General features: G+C 34.0%; 1 pseudogene across 1 annotated transcript; it reads right to left on the minus strand.

Annotated features, from left to right (window-relative positions):
• Positions 1–2,533: 2,533 nt before the first annotated feature.
• On the minus strand, positions 2,534–16,008 carry LOC148604100 (uncharacterized; annotated as a pseudogene). The gene is made up of 7 exons (XR_015915839.1): positions 15,913–16,008; positions 15,446–15,501; positions 12,174–12,372; positions 10,940–11,613; positions 10,163–10,489; positions 7,330–7,626; positions 2,534–3,776 (listed from the first exon to the last, which is right to left on the minus strand). The product of XR_015915839.1 is annotated as an uncharacterized LOC148604100 (transcript).
• Positions 16,009–16,317: the final 309 nt, after the last annotated feature.

Here is a 16,317-nt window from a genome sequence, read left to right on the forward strand (position 1 = left end):
TTTGAAATGTTTTAACGTAATTTGGGTAGTTGGTTAAATAATATTCCTTAATTAGGCCAGGTACTGACCATAGTGTTTGATAGATTGGCTTTATCAGTCATATTGTTTAATACACGTGAAAACTGTTTATCTGAAGTACCCATGGTCAGTGTAATGGACTGATATCTACCAGTATGGATACATATTCTATACTCACGTGTTTGGTATTTACAAAATAATATAATGCTTATTATTCAGAAAAGATATGAGCGTCATTTTCTTTTCTTTTAAAAAAGAAAATTAAATATATGAAGACAGAAGGCTATGACGCGTATCACAATCTATACTAGTACATTCATTTCAAGACTTGAATTTTTTTTAAATCTTGAACTTCCTACGTATTTTGGATCTAAAGCTGATGATGAGGGAATAATACTCGAAACTCAAGTACAGCATAACTTGATTTGCAAAAATTATATGATTGGTATTTTTCGCTTTAAGATATAATTTTTTTTTCATTTTTTATTCCGATTTGCAGACGTTTAGAAGGCTAAACAGGATCATCACACATGTCGCAGTTTGCTCTATTGCAATTGAGGATGAAGTTCTTATAACAGTATTTAATACAAAATAAAGTGGTAGCTTTGAACCACCGAGACCCTGAAATCAGAGCTTCCAATACAAAGCTGGTGTTTTCGTATCTTCTTTGATTCCATAGTTTTCAGAGATTATTTTAATTCAGACTTTTTTTCTGACATGCCATCAAAATAGACCATTCTGGCCTTAGCCAGAAATTCTTAAGTACGAACACTATATTATATCGGTCTCACTAATTAGCGACAAAAAGTGACAAACACTTTGGAGATTGCTAGAAAAAGCGACAATAAGATTTTTAAATATATTTATATATTCAACTCCGTCCTCTTATAGATTACCCCTGCTTCATGTTAATGATAATTCTCTCTTAACACAATTGCAAGACTAACGTCATCCTTTTTACGGCGATAATGCCAATTTATCATCCAGTATAATTTAGCATTGTGATAAACATTATAGTAGCCTGAATGTCTAAAACAAACTGGACAGATCGCACATAAAGGGCAACAAATCAACGGAAAAAAAAACAAAAGTTTCTTTAGACTATCTACAGGTCTTTCTAAATTTGTCATTATCTATATATTTATACACTTACCGTCTGTAGTACAGCAAGTCTTCTGCCACTTCAGAAACGATATATAGAAAATGAAGGTATTTTGCAGACAAATTCAAAACAATGACTTTAAGAGCTAAAAATTCCCAAAAAGTTACAACGAATCCCTATGACATTGTAAAGACTGGAATGTTATGGACTCCGCCCCGTAAAAGAAAAGAAATGTAAAGCCAGTTGGAAAGGAAGTGATTGACATATACAGCACTGATCTCCAGACAGTCTGTTGTCTTAGTCTTTGTGCTGTGCATTACAGTACAACGCGTTCTAAGCTAACAAGCCTAGAACAAGGGAGTAAAATCTTGTATTTCGATGACCCTGATATACTTAAGCGACATATAAAACATAACCTTAAACGCATAATCTTAATATAATTTTAATTATTAATATTATGGAAATCGAAATCTGCACCATGAAAACTGATTTATTCAACGGGTCATATTTTTCCTTCTCTCGTTTGTCTACCCCGGACTTGACTTTTTGACTTTTTATGAGCAACTCGGCGGGTGTTTGTAGAAAAGCAGAGGATGCTTACCCTACCGGTGCACCTGGTCCATGCTCCCAGTTTTTAGTGGAGTCCGAGTTGCTCATTTACTTTTGTTACTTTGTATGTATAATTTTAGTTACTTTATGCTCTTTGTTGTGTTTGTCTTCCATGTCTGGTCTTTGTCCCTGGATTACATTCTTTAGATTACCGCTATAACCTTGGGTCTCTTGATTACTCTTTGATTACCGCTATAAACTCGGTTCCCTTGATTACTCTTTGAGCAATGTTATGTTGTTTTGCAGTTTTAAAAGAAGAAGAAGCAATATCATAAATAAAAACAAGGGTACATTCTTGACAAGGCAACCAATGGAACAAAAAGATGTCATTTACAAGTATGTTAAAGATAAAACTACAAAGGGTAATGATTAATGATTTTACAAGATACCCCTGATCAATTTCATTATCAATGACATACACATATGGTACGAATTAGTACGGTTACCATATTATCTTTTATGTTGCTTGTCCGTACAAACTGGAGTTATTACACATTACAGTGGATTATGGTTTTATCTAAGGGTTAACAAACAGATATAATTTGCAATATATAGGTCTGTAGGTTTGATTAAGTTTCACTCCAGCTTTACTGATGAGAATGTAACAAACCTTTTAATGGTTCATCAATACAAGTGACACCTGTGTTTTCTTCAAAGTGTTCCGTCAGAGAAAAAATTAATTTTTCAAAATGGTTCTGACTCTGCACAAACCAATAAACGACGCAAAGGACAACAAATATATTTGTATGTTAGACCAAGAAGTGAAGAGTGGTGAACTTAACATGATTCAGAAAATTAATGACAAAACTGGGACAATTTGTGTATTTGTAGTAGTTTACAAAACAGAATACGACCATTTTGTCGTGATACATAGGACAAAAATAATCTCTCACGATGGTATATATATTAATATGAAACACTATAAGGTTCTTCGGGAAAATACTAACAGGATATGTTTAGTTCCGTGCGAAAATACAGAAGGAACAAAAGTTACATTCGAAATGGGGAATACTCAGGACTTATCTGAGTGGATAAAAGCATTCCAAATAACACAAATCTCAAAACAAATTGGTAGTACTTCTCATAAACGTGGTATAAAAAGAGTGCCATCCATGGGCACAGTTCAGGAAGAACGGGAAGAATGACAAGTGACATTTAAAATGCAGAATTATCAAGACTTTTCAGAAGCAGTTGGAACCAGACAAAAATGCAGAACTGTCTTGATGTGTTTTATAGGAATTACATTGGTATTATGCCATTATTGACTACAGTGTACGACAACACAGAAAAAATTACCGAGTTATTTTTTTCGCCGTGATACAAATTGAATCTCATGATAATAAAAAAAATATTCAAGTCGCAATGTAAAATTGTTATGAAAGAAGCTTGTGTAGCCACTTGAGTTTGCCCGTCACGCTAAGATTTACACATTTTTTAACATTATCTGTTCATCAGAAAGTAATGAACCATTATCATTAAACGTTTACAGTTTTTATATGTGCTATTCATATATGGACATATTTAGCAACATTTCCCCTGCAAGTTAAAAAGTTAAACGTGTTTAACATTTTTCTTACTAAATATTGTCGGCGATACACCTTTTGTATAAACTAAAATTCACTAATTATTGAACCAATATTATTCAAACTTTGCACGGTGTTATACCTATCTTACCACTTCAAAACAAAAAAGACATAAAATTGACATAGAAAGGTGATCAGTATGCTAGAATTCTTCTCGATAAAAAAATATTTTTCACTTTCGGAGGAACACATTTTCAACTAAAAATCAGTATTCCAATGGGCACTAATTATGCCAATCTCCTGGCCGATATGTTTCTTTTTTGTTATAAATCGGAGTCCTTTTCAAATCTTGTGAAAAACAAAATAGTTTAAAATAGTAGGTACAGTTGTTATTTAACATATTGATATACTGACTTTGTCCTCTCCGTGGCTTTCTTTGATTAATCCACTTGAACTAGAAATTACAGAGAGAGAGAGCTAAAAAAGCTCCCTCTGTTTACCTCGAATTTGATGCCAGTAGTCAGCTAAAAAAACATGATAACCGAGACGATTAAGATTTTGACATTTTAAATTTCCCTTTTTTTGCAATATAAAACCAGATTCCCTTGCATATTGTGTTAATGTTTCTCGATTGTTAAGGTATGTCAGAGCTATTAACGACTATTCTGACTTCTTAAGACGCTACCGTTGCCTAAGAGACAGGTTTTTGGACCAAAGTTATAAGACAATATGTTTAGTCACTGCCTAAATAGATTTAATTTAATTCCGACACCGATATTTTATCGATAAATAATGTTTCCGATAAACATATTATAGATGTTGCATTTTCATAATGTCTACAAATGAGTTTTCAGTAGGTTTTACTTGTATTACTATTTTTTAACTTGAATTTTCAGTTTTTTATTGATCATATCTTCTGTTCCGTTTTGACAACTGATTTTTCCGAATTTGACTGGTTGCAATTTTATGTTCATGCGTTGCAATATACCGGAAATTATGAATCGTAATGGAAGAGAGAGGTTTTAGCGCTATAAAACCTGGATTAACCCCCTATTCATTTTGGAAATGCCTGTACCAAGTCAGGTCCATTGTAGTGGTTTCCAACTTTCCCATTTTTAATCCTGATATTGTTATAATGTTATACGGACTTTCCTTTTGGCTTCCCTTTTTACTATTCCGTTTGACTTTTGCCTAGATTTCATGAGTCGATATCTTTATTATTGTCACTCATATGCATACACAAAAGTGCACTTTCTCTTGTTGGCCAATATGGCAAGTTTACCTGTTGAACTTTGATATGTTATATTATATGTTAATACTACCACAGTACAAACTTAGATTAAAGAGCATAGCCTTTTAGATATAAGCTGAAAAACGTATGTAGACTTCTCTCTCAGGATGCAGACATATTATCGGTCTAGTTTTTGAATGTAAAAAACAGAAGCGCTGTTATTGTATTCAAACAAATAACTTTTCAGATGACGTAATAATTAATATAAAAATATGGCTCCATACATAACTTCAAAGCTTATGCACATCTGACAAATGGATACCTCCTCTACATTTAAATAACGTACATGTCATGTATTTTTAATTAGCTTAATTTTATCTTAAAATGTTACACTACAAGCACACAACTTATTAATATCATAAGTTAACCATAAGATTCACAAAAAAAAAACATCTGTACGGTAAATGAGACCCACAGATCAGATCTCCATATAAATTTGGACCCTCGAAATAGAAGTTCACCTTACGTCTCACACTACTGTACAACAAAAAACGACTGTCTGTACCATAGTCAGTCGTATTTTAACTGATAAAGTCTATATATGACTGATAATGACCGACAAAAGGGCTGATTTTGACTGATAAAGTTGGTACATTCTTTTGTATCAACTGTCTAAGTTAAAATTTGACAGAGTAAGTCACTTTTGTCACTTTTTGACTGCCTAAACTTATTTTATGTTCAATCAGACATATTTGGACTGATTAAACGTATTTTGCGCTTATTCAGAAATATTTGGACGTATTTTTGGTTTAATCAGAGGTTTTTTGACTGACTAAACTCAATTTGCGTTTAATCAGACGTTTGTGGACTGATTAAACTTTTTTGCGTTTATTCAGACGTTTGTGGACTGTGTAAACTTATTCCGCGTTTAATCAGACATGTGTGGATCGTCAGAACTTATTTTGGGTTTCATCTTATATTCTTTTTTATTCGAATGTTGATTTTGTCTAATGTAAGTGGTTTTACCTTTTCGACAGGTTTTTTGTGTTAGCTTCTTTTAAAGAGAAGGCAAAATGATCTTATTATAGCATGGGCCCCTTACTTTGAATTTCCTAGCTTGAAACTTTCTCTTTCTACAATTGTTGATCCCCCTCTTGTCTTATTCATTTCGCCATCTACGGCAGTGTATTTTGTAGTCTGTATTTTAAAATTTGATACCTCATCGCCACAAATCATTTTGCAAGATTCTGGTAAAATGTCACAATCGTGCTCAACTACTTAAAGCCAATTATAGTGACCATCGTCGCTTTGAGAGAGGTTTTCGATGCAAGTTCTGCCGACTAGAATAGTGGGTGAATTCATGATTTATTTAGGTGAGAAACTGCATAAATATGTAGGGTATATTGTAGATTTTTCAATTTGATGTATACAGTTTGTAATTTAGAAGCAAAGTTGGAAAAAAAGAATGTACAAAAAAAAGAAAAACGTAAGGAAGGCTGTTTTGTAAATAGAATAACACGGGCCAGTCCGTATATCAATCTAAACAGTTACCTGAGGAATTACTTTGTCGTTCCGTGTAATAAATGCGGCCACATGTAAATATGTACATGTATCCTAGTTAAAGTATTAGACAAACTAGACAAATATATTATAATGTAGGTGCAGAGCGATGTCATGCTTACATTTCTAAGTAGTAAAGATATTTACCGTATTTTCGAATCTCTTAATAGAAAATTGTAGCTTCTATTTTGTGTCAAACAGACTTTTTTGGTGCTGCATCCTGCGATGATGTTTGTGTTCGATCATATCTATGAAAACACAGGCCGGCCCGGTGGGTTTAAGGTTATAATAGCAAGGCATGCTATACATGTATTTACAAGTGCAGGCATATGTTTATAAATTACTTATTGTACAGACTATATATTTAATACTTTTTCCATTATCAGATGTTCAGTTTCTTTTCATAGACGCTTTCATGAACAACGCCTTATGTACCCGGAATCTTTTATATGCATTTGGTCGATAATTAATGGTACATGTATACAATTAAGAAACATGTGTTTCTACTAAATCCTGTTTATTGTAACATGGTTGTATCCATTACACAGAAGGGTGTCATGTCACATCATTGACCGTGACCACGACACTTTGATGTATACTGGTGATTAGTAGTGTAGGTTTGGGTGCATGCGGATATTTTTGTTTATTTTAGGGGCATTGATCTGACGTAGTTTACCTTTAACGTGTGTACAATGGTGGATCTAAAATACGGAGGGTGAAGGGGAGCGGTCAGGGATTTAAAGAGAATTTCAATATTTTCTAGGATGGGATTTGACGGACTTCCTGCACATGAATCTGACTATGGCCTACATGCATGTGCACGTATTTTGCGAGAGGTTTCCGGAAGTTTACTATTTGGCTTTACTGTACCGCCTTACGGCGATATGCCACACCGGCGTGGATACAGTTTTACATTGTTCTAAAATAAGGTTATATTATGATATCGAAAGAGAGTTAAGGGACAATTGAATGATTAATTGTAATGATATTAAGGAAAATCTTAATTTAGGAAGAAAATTCAAGATGTATTGTTAAGTAAGCAAGAAAACGCAAAATACGTTTAATCAGTCAAGATATGTCTGAATAAACGCAACATCAGTTTAGACAGTTGAAAAGTGACTTACTCAGTCAAATTTCAACTAAAACAGTGACTACAAAAGACTGTTAAAATAAATCAATTTTATAGTCTGTGTTTGGCAAGCCAATTGGTTTATTTACAGAAACCACGTTATTCAACGGTAATACACAACAAATAGGAGAAGAATTTTTTAAAATTTAACACTTACAAATAACAACTAGGATCATTAAGGCAAAGCAAACACGACTCTTTTGGTGAGCGTTGGCAGCACTTGTTGATTGGTCAAGTGTGCTCTCGAGAAGCCCAGAGTCACCATCTGCAGGTAACAAGGTCTGCAGCGATGTCCACATTCGGAGATACCACTCGATTGAACTATGTTGAGCACCAGGATAAATTGCAATCCATAAGTTCTTGTTCTTAATGAAGCTTTTATGTTCAGCCATTTTCTGTACCACCTCTACAGAAGATTGTGTCAATCGGTAGGGATCTGCACTTTCTTCGCTTCCTGAAATAAAAACCAAACACTGCTTGATCAAAAGTCAAACTATCTGAAAGAGAGAAACCATCCACGAAAGATGAATGAAAAAGGAACGGATTTGGTAAAATGCAACAAATGCATCATATTTTAACCTGAATCTAAAATAGTAAATACCTTCACAAGAATTCATACAATCAACGTTACATTGCTGGATCTGCGAAATGTACCACCAAACCTCTTTCAAAACTTTTAACTTCTATACTCACAGCTGTCAAAGAGGGCTTGCAGTCCTACCACAACACTTGTTACTCCCGTAGTGGTATTAATTCAATGTGGATCCTGAAAAATTCGAAAGATCTTTTGGATACAATCAGTTCAAGACTATTGTCAGAATATAATAGCATTAAAACCTATGATTATTCAACACTGTATACTTCTATTCCACATACTCAGTTAAAATCCCGACTTTAAAACATTATACATCGTTGTTTTTTTTAAACGGTACACCTAGATACAAATATATAGTTCTTGGTAGAGATTCCTCATACTTTGTAAGAAATCATTCCAAATCATCTTCCAAATACACAGACGTAGATGCTTACAAAATGCTGGAATTTTTAATCGACAACATATTTGTCCAGTGTGGTGGACGCGTTTTTCCACAAACGGTCGGCATTCCAATGGGAACATATTGTGTTCCTCTACTTGCTGACCTATTCTTTCACTCTTATGAGGCTGACTTTATTGGCGATCTGATCCGAAAGAAATAATAGTGTTTAGCTAGATCCTTAAATCTCAGTTTCCGCTATATAGATTATGTATTATGTTTAATTTTTTGGGGATTTGATACATCGCATCTACCCCAAACACTTGAGATAAAGGATACTACAGACATTGTGAGGTCAGCCTTATATCTTGACCTACACTTAGCAATCGATGGTAAAGGAAAATTATTGACCAAACTTTACGACAAACGAGATGACTTTTCATTCAGAATTGTCAACTTTCCTTTCATCTGTGGCAACATCTCTTCAGCACCTGCGTATGGAGTGTTCATATCACATCTCATATGTTATGCCAGAACTTGCCGAGACTGCATGCAGACTTTTTGTATCGCGCTAGAATTCTAACAAATAAGCTTCTGGAGCAGGGCTATGTTGCTACAAGATTGAAGTCATCACTGCAGAAGTTTAATGGTCGTCATCATGAACTGGTGGATCGATACGGTGTATTTATCTGCGGCATGACAACTCATTTGTTCAATGTGTCATAGTTTTCCTTTCCTCGTTTGTCTACCCCGGACTTGACTTTTTATGAGCAACTCGGCGGGTGTTTCTAGAAAAGCAGAGCTGCACCTGGTCCATGTTCCAGTTTTTAGAGGAGTCCGAGTTACTCATTTACTTTTTTTACTTTGTATGCTTGATTTTAGTTACATTATGTTCTTTGTTTTCATGTCGGTTTTCCATGTCTGGTCTTTTTCCCTGGATTACATTCTTTTGATTACCGTTATAACCTTAGTTCCCTTGATTACCCTTTCACCAAAATGTATGTAACATGTAGAAATATATTTTTGAAGTAGCATTGAAAGGTCCCAACAATAAAAGTAGCAAGATGTTTAATTGTAACGGTAATTGAACGGTGATTTTTTTTCCAAAATGAAGCTCAAAATAATATATAACTACACAAAGACACATTAGTGACAAACATCTCCTGACTATATTATAAGATCTTAACAATCCTCATTCAATGTTAATTAAAAAATGAACTGAAACAGGAGGCAAGCACAGAACGAAAATCACAAAAAAATACATTTAACTCTCTCCACGGATTGCATCAACATTCACCATATAGATATGGTCGTATCTTATATTGTTAACTAACATATGTAAGACAGATTTACAAAAAAAGTATATTTATTTATTTATATTCACTCATGCCTGACATTGTGATTCTAAAAACGACATTCACAATAAATCTACAAATGATAACATCGACGAACAATTTATCAATGATAAAAGCATATACAGTTTATAATTATCACAGATAACTAAAACTTTTATTTTTTTGTGTTGTGAATAAGATAACATTTATTCGTATCTTGTTCAAAAGGGGTTTGGAAATTAAGGAAAATTTAAATCTCCCATGCAACTAACGTCTGCTATCTTTTTTTAAAAGAGAATTTCTTTTGTGGGGGGTTGTGAAAAATGAAGGGTTCAAGTGTTGTGCAGCAAGTTCCTTTATGGTGGTTCGAATTTTTGTATTTGCAAAACGCATAAAACGTTCTAAATATTTTGAAATAGAAATTTCTTAGGTATATTGATCGGTCAATTTGAGTCAAATACCTAAGGCAGTTATTTTGGCGGGTGTAGATGTGATGTGAGTTTTAGGCAAAAATAAGGATACAAAAACTTTTGTTGGATGCTATTTGGTGTACTGAGTACTGCAGGACAGAATGATTATTTTGCCGAATTCATTTTTGCGTTTATAGGCATACCGCTAAAACACGCCAAAAAAGTGCCCCCCCCCCCAACGCACAAAATACCGGAAAATAGTCAACATTTACCTGCATCTATCAGAATTCTTTGAGGATATCTATCAGTTTTCAATTTAGAATTTTTCATAGTAACGTTGATAAAGTCAAATGCACATTCTCCAAAAGGATGGACTTTGACATGCCGCTAAACCAAAAACATTCGATCTAGTCCAAGCAGCATGGCAACTCATCAGCCCTCCAAGAGAGTAGCCAATTACTCCAGTGTTTGGTTGATCTGTCAGTAATCTGTTTTGAGTCAGTTCCTTGACTCTTGGTCTGGCTGCATTGATGACAAAGTCAAGAAGCTTGTTTCCTTTTCCTGGAAATTGAGTAACCTTTCCGCATTTTTCCATTAACCTAACCTCATTTAAATACAAAAGAACAAAATAAGAATATGTAGTTTAGAACTAATCCTGACCTGCATCTCAAATAGAATTTTACTGCCAACGTTACATTTCGTATCGTAATAATATTCGTATCAACCACCCATTTCCGATGAACGTTGGTATATAGTTCATATATAATATTCATTGTAAGGTATGTTTATGGAAACCGTTGTCTCATGGACATTATCTCATATAATTTTTAAAATTTTTTTATAGAATAAGGTCATTTTGGAGGTCGAAGTGAAAAATCAGCAGTGTTACACAGTGCCCAAAGGACAGGAATGCAAAACTGTTGACGGTATTTCCTATGACCTTGCTCACTACAACTTCGTTTAATTAGCAGTAATTATATCAAATTAAATGTTTTATGGATATTAATCAGGAACTCTACAACACACTTTTTTATAGTTTAATACCATACCTATCAAAATCATCCGAAGAAATATTAGAAAGACACCCAGCACACATATCAGTAAATGAGCCATTCCGACAAGTCATGTAGGATCCAGGTGTTGGTGTTAACAAATCAAAACGTTCCAGAGAAGGCTGATAGTCCCCGTAACCTATTACTATTACTTCTTTCATAGTACTAGATTCAATGAACAATTTATCTAGTCCGTTAGCTACTAAAGTTGTCCATGCATTGGGATAGAGGTCAAACGCTAGTATGTTCGGGTACTTTTTATAAGTGTTTTCTTCAAAACTCGGAGGTAGGTAATAATATAGTGTTCTTGTTCGACCGATCTCCGAGGAGTTCATAGTAAAATGTTTTGATTCACCTTTTTGTGAATAAAACCATGGATAAACCACAAAAACAGGACTAGTGTCGAAATAAGAAGATGTCATCGATACTGGCAAATCAACAGCAAAGTTACCTCCCTTCATATCCGTGCCTTCTGCAGTAAATATTCTGTACTGTAACTTGCTATTGATTGGCTGGTTGTCAGTGCACTGTTGACATCGGAAACCATCAATAGCTGATTTGTATTTTACAATTATTTCCCAAGTGTCAGTCGAAGTTTTATTCATCAATATTCCACCTTTACGCTTAAGTCCCAAACCAGTTCCTCTTAGATATAGCTGATGTTTAGGCCCCTAAATAGATATACCAAAACGTATTTTTATTAAGACACAATAGTCACAATTTTACTCGAATTTTTAGTCATACATATCTATCATGCATTTAGAAATATCTGCGTTTGTTCTGATTAATGAATGTTCATGGGAATTCGCTAAATCATATCAGTTTTGCCTTCTATCAAACAAAATGCACTGTCTATGAAGATATATACATGTATGACACATATTATTACTGCTCGTCGTGATAATTCATTCATGGCTTACACAATCAGAAATGATTTGTTCAACATGTCATAGTATTCCTTTCCTCTTTCGGCTACCCCGAACTTGCCTTTTTGTAAGCATTTCGACGGGTGTTTCTAGAAAAGCAGAGGACACTTACACTACCGGTGTACCAGGTCCATGCTACAAGTTTGTGAAGCCCGATTGGCTTATTTACTTTTGTTTCTTTGTATTGTTTTGGTTGTTTTATGGTTTTTGTTGTGTGTGCCTGCTTCCCGTGTCTGGTCTTTGTTCCTAGATTAGTTTCTTTGATTTCCGCTGGAATTCCCTTAATTACTCTTACACACAAATACCTGAATCTTGTATTCTGGATACATTGCTCTGATTATAACTCAGATTCTGCCTCGGGACAGAAATTATAGCTGATCTGCATTGACCATTTAGGCAAATCCCAGTTTGACCGTCTGATGTTGTACATGGAAGAGTTTCATTACACCCTGCTTTTGCAACTTTAAACCAATTCAATAGAATCATTGACATACTGAGTATTATCTGTTGGATCAAATACAATACACATAAATACATTTAGTATTTTTTCTGCAGGTAAGAAATTAAAAATCATAAAGACAAATATATTGCAATAAGCATGAAATTAGAAAAAAAAACTATGGAGTTGGCATTAATCATGGGCTACGCTTACTTTTTCCCCTGCTAGTAGCTGCAGCAAGGTTTTTTTTAAGTTTTACGGGGGTTTTATCCATAATATGTACAATCAGGATACAGTTATCTACGGAATGTGAGGGTATCTGACAAAGGAAGAAACATCGTTTAGCCAGATATTTTAATCTCAGTTTCCGCTATATAGATGACGTATTATTGTTAATTAATATTTTTTAATCAGTTTCGAAGATTTTAAAAATTACATCTACCACAAAGATCTAAAGATAAATGATACTACAGAATCTGGTCGATGGTAAAAGAAAACCACTGACCGAACAATATGACAAAAACGGCGACTTTTCATTCCATATTGTCAACTTTCCTTTCATCTATGGCAACATTCTTTCAGCACCTGCGTATACGTATAGAGTGTTCATATCACAACTCATACGTTATGCTAGAGCTTGTCATAACTAAGCAGACTTTGAGTACCACGCTAGACCTCTTACAGTTCGGCTTATGGACAGAGTTATGTTGTTACAAGATTGAGTCATCACTACAGAAGTTTTATGATCATCATCATGAACTCCGGGATCGTTACAGTGTATCCATGCAATATGAGAATCGATTAGTTCAATGTGTCATAGTTTTCCTTTCCTCTTTCGTCTACCCCGAGCTTGACTTTTCATCAGCAACTCGATGGGTGTTTCTGGAAAAGCAGAGGACGCTTACCGTATCGATGCACATGGCCATGTTGAGTCCGAGTTGCTTATACACTTTTGTTACTTTGTACGTATTTTTTTGTTGTTTTATGTTCTTTGTTGTGTGTGTCTGTTTGTCATGTCTAGTCGTTTGATTTCTGCTAGAATCTTGCTTCCCGTGATTATTCATACACATAATCCCATAAAAACCATGGAAAGTTATTATTTGACTTTTATTATAAAATTGGAGTTATATTTTCCCGAGATTCTTGAACAGGCAATGGTACACCAGTGGAGATAATAACGTACGTACAGTCATTTTCCCGGATTTTTTTATGATCATATTCATTTCCATTAATAAGTAAAAAGTAGAAAAGACTAAAGATATCAGAAAATATTAAGTAGCTTGTACTGAAACGTATAAATTTTATCTAAACGAGTTTAGTTATTAGGTTAGGGAAATAACATAGATTTTCTCCGTCACATTTTCCATACTTCCTGGACAAGATTTTTCTGTTTCGTTGGTATATTGGGAAAACCAAGGTTCAACGTGCATCGTGAACAATTCGAAAAATCTTCTGGAAACTCTCAATTTAAGATAATCATAAGAATATAATAGGATTAAAACCTTTTATTTTTCAACTCCTTATACTTCTATTCCCCAAACTCGATTAAAACCCCGAATCAAGAACATTATACATCGTTGTTACTCCAAACAAGACGGCATACCTAGATACAAATATCTATTTCCAACTAGAGATTCCTCATACTTTGTACAAAACACTTCCAAATATCTTCAAAATGTACCGAAGATGTTTTCAAAATGCTTGAATTTTTTATGCACAACATATTTATCCAGTGTGGCGGACGTGTTTTTCAACAAACAGTCGGCATTCCAATGGGAAAAAGATTGTGCTCCTTTATTTGCTGACCTTTTCCTTCACTCTTATGTGGCTGACTTTATAGATGATCTGGTCCAAAAGAGGGAACATCAGTTTCTGCTGTACATATGACGTATTATCGTTAAACAATCCTAATTACGGGGTTTTTATTCATCGCTCTACCCCAAAGAATTTGAAATAAAAGACACTAGCAACCGTGAAGTCAGCCTCATATCTTGACCTACACTAAGATAGCGATAGTAAAAGAAAACTATTGACCAAACTATACGACAAACGCGACGTTTTTCCATTCCGTATTGTTAACTTTCCTTTCATCTATGGCAATATTCCTTCAGAACCTTCGTTTGGAGTTTTCATATTACAACTTATACGTTATGCTATAGCTTGCCTGTACAACGCAAACTTTTTGCATCGCGCTAGACTTAAGCTTCTTACGATTAGGCTTTCGGAACAGGGTTATGTTGCTACAAGATTGAAGTCATCATTACAAGAATTTTATGGTCGTCATCATGAACTGGTGGATCGTTACGGTGTATCCATCTATACCATAAAAACTGATTTATTAAACGTGTCAGTTTTCCTTTCTTCTTTGATCTACCTTGGACTTGACTTTTTATGAGCAACTCTGTGGGTGTTTGTAAAAAAGCGGAGGACGGTTACCCCACTGGTACACCTTGTCCATGCTCCAAGTTTTTTTGTTACTTTGTTTGTGTTATTTTAGTTATTTTATGTATTTTGTTGTGTGTGTCTGTTTTCCATGCCTGGTCTTTGTCCTAAGACTACATTCTTTTGATTTTCGCTAGAATCTTGGTTCCCTTGATTACTCTTTCAATTTATATATCATGATATATGATGCTCGCTATAAACGTGTAAATAAAACTGTTAAATACAAAGTTCTCTATGATATAGATACTCAGATGGAAAGTTAAATAAAAAAAGTCAAGCATAGTCTGCGTTTAACTGTATCTTATTGCCAAAATAAGAAAAAAAATCCTTTCAGGAATACCAGTGCCAACTTATGAATTGTCAATTAGCTATAAAAAGCAGTTGCAAAAAAATTAAATATAAAGGAACCAGTGTTGTCATATTCAGGTTGGAAACATGCCTATTGAAAGCTTATTCAATAAAATCAACTTGCTTTTATCAATAGAATTGTGACGATATATTTGGGTACAGACGAACGCACAGTATAATGGACGCAAAGAGTAAAATAGCTTAACATTTTCTCCGTGTACCAGTGATAGATTTCAGAAGTACAATTTAAAATACATCTTTGAGTGTAAAGATATATCCGAATGTTTATACCAAAATAATTTTGTCGGTAATGAAAATATGCAGAATACAATACAGATAAATATTTACCTTATAATACATCGTGTCTGTAGTGATAATCAAATATACGTCTTAAGTTTAAATTTCTACAAAGGGAAGGTCAAATATGTATCATCTTCCTTTAAGTGTACCCATTAAACATAGTAACTTTGTTATTTCACCTTGACAATATTTTACTAATTTGTAATTGTATTCATTTTCTATAGAGAAAGCATTTTAAAATGCTTACCGAAACATCTTTTAGTTTGAATTGAACAAGGACTAAACTAAATTGGTCATCTTTTGGTTTTCAGTATCTTATACTTAGTTGAAGGAATTGGATTTGACGCGAAGAAAGTGATTACATTAATACAACCATCAAGAAGAAAAATATAAACGATTTAACTCCTTCTAAGTATTTTACCCTAGACATAGAGTTATTTCAAGAGTAAAAAAACAAAATCAAAGCGAAAGGTAATGATAAGTCATCTTTTAAAATATTACGATGTGATATCTACCTCCTCTGAACAAGATCCCACGGCTTACAACACAAAAGTGTACTTTCGTATTATGTGTTTTGTGATTTTGCTCCATAAGATAAGGTAAAATTTATTTTGTATAATTATAAAAATTCCTCCATCGCTAAGTTATCAGGTACGATGTACACAACCGTTGGCTCAGAATATCTACGTACGAATAGTCAGTGTCATGACTAAATGTATGATCCATATCAGACAATTTAGACAAATAGGTTACGAAGGTTCATGGGGTGCACTCATTGTTTTCAAATATTCTTGATGAGAGTTGAATGTAGATTATGGATGTGAATTATCTTTAAAATGTATTATCATATGCTTTTACAGTTTTAACACAGGTTGAATAAACCTTCAGAAAGATATGGCATCTAAAAAGAGTAAATAACA

This window comes from Perna viridis, chromosome 10, assembly GCF_037379345.1.
Source record: "Perna viridis isolate PV_CMFRI_1.1 ecotype Kerala chromosome 10, ASM3737934v1, whole genome shotgun sequence".
Lineage (NCBI taxonomy): Eukaryota > Metazoa > Mollusca > Bivalvia > Mytilida > Mytilidae > Perna > Perna viridis.